At 40.4% G+C, this 2,943-nt stretch overlaps 1 protein-coding gene across 1 annotated transcript in view; it reads left to right on the top strand.

Annotated features, from left to right (window-relative positions):
• The first annotated feature begins 2,073 nt into the window (after positions 1–2,073).
• tiam1a (TIAM Rac1 associated GEF 1a) overlaps positions 2,074–2,943 on the top strand; it is a 56,044-nt gene continuing 55,174 nt past the window's right edge. The window contains exon 1 of the mRNA XM_032532943.1: positions 2,074–2,341. The gene's annotated coding sequence lies outside the window, so the exon portion shown is untranslated. The remainder of the gene's footprint in view (positions 2,342–2,943) is intronic.

Below are 2,943 nucleotides of genomic sequence, written 5' to 3' on the forward strand. Positions count from 1 at the left end.
AGCATACATGCACGCACATACACATATGCTGTTAAGAACTGTAATGCAATGGTATTGTCTGAGTAAGGTTCTGAAATGTCAACCCCTGTGCCCAGGGGGTAAAAAAGAATAAGCTGTGAATGTGTGTGTTGTCTGTGCACCAGTGTGCACTTATGTTTGCAACGTTGTGCTTGTGACAGTCTCCCCTCTCTGCCTGTGGAGGCTGTCAGGTCCTTTTGTTGGGTAGATCTGTTACCTTCCCTGCCCTTTGTCCTGATGTTTTTTTCCTCTATAACTCTTAAATACTCCCAAACAGCAGTTATTTTAAGAGCTGCACAGTTCAGCAGATAGAAACAATGTGGATCATCAGCTTATTATGTAATTGTCCGTGTTTTTCTCATAAGATCCTCTGTCCTCAAGCCAAACATTTTGGTAAATGTTAGTTATCTCCAGGGAGAAATTAACTATTTTGATATTGAGGTGTTTTTTTAGCATTTTAGTTTTGTTGTAGGACCTCCTCAAATCACCCTTTATGTTTTCTTAAATACGCTACATTCTAAAGATTTCTGGAGTGCTAAGGCCATTTGTTTTTGATGTAGACATTATTGTGCATAAGGTATACAGGGATGTTTCAAAAATCTACACACTCTTTTGTAAATTAAATTAGTATAGTGTACTCTGCAATGCATGTGTGTGGTACAATGTTTTATGTTTCCAACCATAACAAAAGAGAAAATACTGTGGGATTCAGTCCCCAAAACATGGTAAAGGGGCCCAAAAGGGAAATCCTTGGTATCAAAATGCTAATTTAAAACAGTTTCATTTCTGCCAAATATTAATATAGTGTTAAACACATTTCACCAACATGATTGTCCTAGTCTTGGTACAAAGACCCTTGAAAGGGCAATGACCTTTACACTGTTTGTATTTACCTTTGTCACATGCATACATGTTTGCTTGTGTTGATGACAAAGGCAAATAGCTAACCACACAAGTGACATTGTATATTAAGCTTTGTCCCATCTTGTCAAAGACATCTGTTTCTGGAGCATACTGAGCATAGGAATGGAACGTGAAGTCGTGGATTGTGCTACAGAAGTGGTTTGAGTAGTTTGAACGAATGTCTTGATACATTTTTTCATCAATCACCTCATTCTTTTAAGTTGTATCCAGCTCCTATTTGCCCTGCACCTCACTGGTGGGAATGTGCACGCTACTAGTACAACTACTGCTCTATGTGATTGATACTTTTTTTTGCATAAAACGGGGCCACTCTTAGATTCTGTTGTAATTGTTGTGGATGTGACTTCAACTATCAGTGAAGGAGCAGGCTACACACTTTTCAGATCCATGTTTCAGCCCTACAAGTGGAAATATCTTGATAGTTTAAAATGTGGTAGGAAATAGTAAAAAAAACTACCACTTGAGTGTTGATTCTTTTTATTTGAAGCCTATGTTACAAAAACGCCTGGTGGGTCATAAGATGGTAAAAAACAGATGGGTGGAAAAAAGACAAGGGTAAAGCAGCCGCATAACATGAACTACAGCTGCTCTCATGGACCGTTTCCAAGGAATGAGATGAATTCTTCTTGTACCCTGCACCTGACTGTGCACCTTTCTCACCTTTCGACTCAAAACCCATCTCTACTCTGGCATTTTACAAGTTTTACAAGTCTCATTTTAGGATTGACATTTCCTACCTACTCATCAGAGTGTAGGTTTGTATTATCTATAATCTTTTAAAATAGAAATTTAGATTTAGAGAAATGAAAAATATTTACTGTATCAAATTTACTAGAAGGCAGTTGTGTCTGTATCCTTACTTGTTCATACATGCCTCTGCTTGTCCATTGTATCTGTGTGTTTTTGTTTTTGTGTTTAGAACTTGAGGCCAGAGAGACAGCAATTAAAAAGAGGACTGGGATATCTAAAGGCTTTGAGGCACAGACCCAGCACACACGCTGGCAGTCAATTGGCAAGCCGGGGGAGGTGAAATTGGAGAGAGCGATGGAGTGAGAGAAAAAGAGAGGGAAGAAGTAGAAGGGCAGGGTGAGTGCATGGGGGAGAGATTGGAAAAAACAGAGAGAAGAGGGCGGGATCAGACGCAGCCAGCGCACACACACTTTCTCCTCAGCCTTCAGTCTGGTCTAGGCGTGCAAGAGGCAGCATGTGTGAGCATGTGCTGTAATGTGTGTGCGTATGTAGAGTCGAACGCTGCGCTGGAGTCCGGGAGACGTCTCACCAATGCAAGGAATCCCCTGTTTGCTGTTGGAGAGGACACGTGCCGACTGTGTTTTAACCACCACCACCACCACAGGGAATTAACTGATACTCACACAGGACGCCGGGAGCTTATGTAAAGGTTAAGAGATGCATTTCATTTTTTAAAGATGTTTTGGGAGCTTTGTGAGAGAGAGTTGCTTGGGTGTTTTATGATAACTAGCTTCATGTTGTGTGTGTTTAGATGATTTGTTAACCATTTGGATTAATGTTATTTTCTGTGTTAATAAGGCAAAAGAAGGTAAATTTCTAGTAAGATGTCCACATTTTTGCGTCTCACTTCTTCTAATAGTACAAGCTTTTTGTTGTGCTCAGTCCATGTATGTGTGTGTGTGTGTCTGTCTGTCTATCTGTTTGTGTGGGTTAATGTCTGTATATCAACATATTTTGTATGCTTTTTTTCACAATGTTTCTCTCTGTGTGTGACTCCTCTCTTTGGCTAGTACACTATTCTACTGTTTGGTGGCGGCTTTTTTCTCTCTCTCTCTCTTGCGCTCTCTCTCTCTCTCTCTTTTTCTCTCTCGCTCTCTCTCTCGCTCTCATTTTCTCTCTCCCTCTATCACACACACACACACACACACACACACAAACAACTACAAGAGCATTGCAAGAAAAAACACATTTTGTAGAAATAGCCGTGTGTGTGTGTGTGTGTGTGTGTGTGTGTGTGTGTGTGTGTGTGTG

Source organism: Etheostoma spectabile, chromosome 13, assembly GCF_008692095.1.
Source record: "Etheostoma spectabile isolate EspeVRDwgs_2016 chromosome 13, UIUC_Espe_1.0, whole genome shotgun sequence".
Classification (NCBI taxonomy): domain Eukaryota; kingdom Metazoa; phylum Chordata; class Actinopteri; order Perciformes; family Percidae; genus Etheostoma; species Etheostoma spectabile.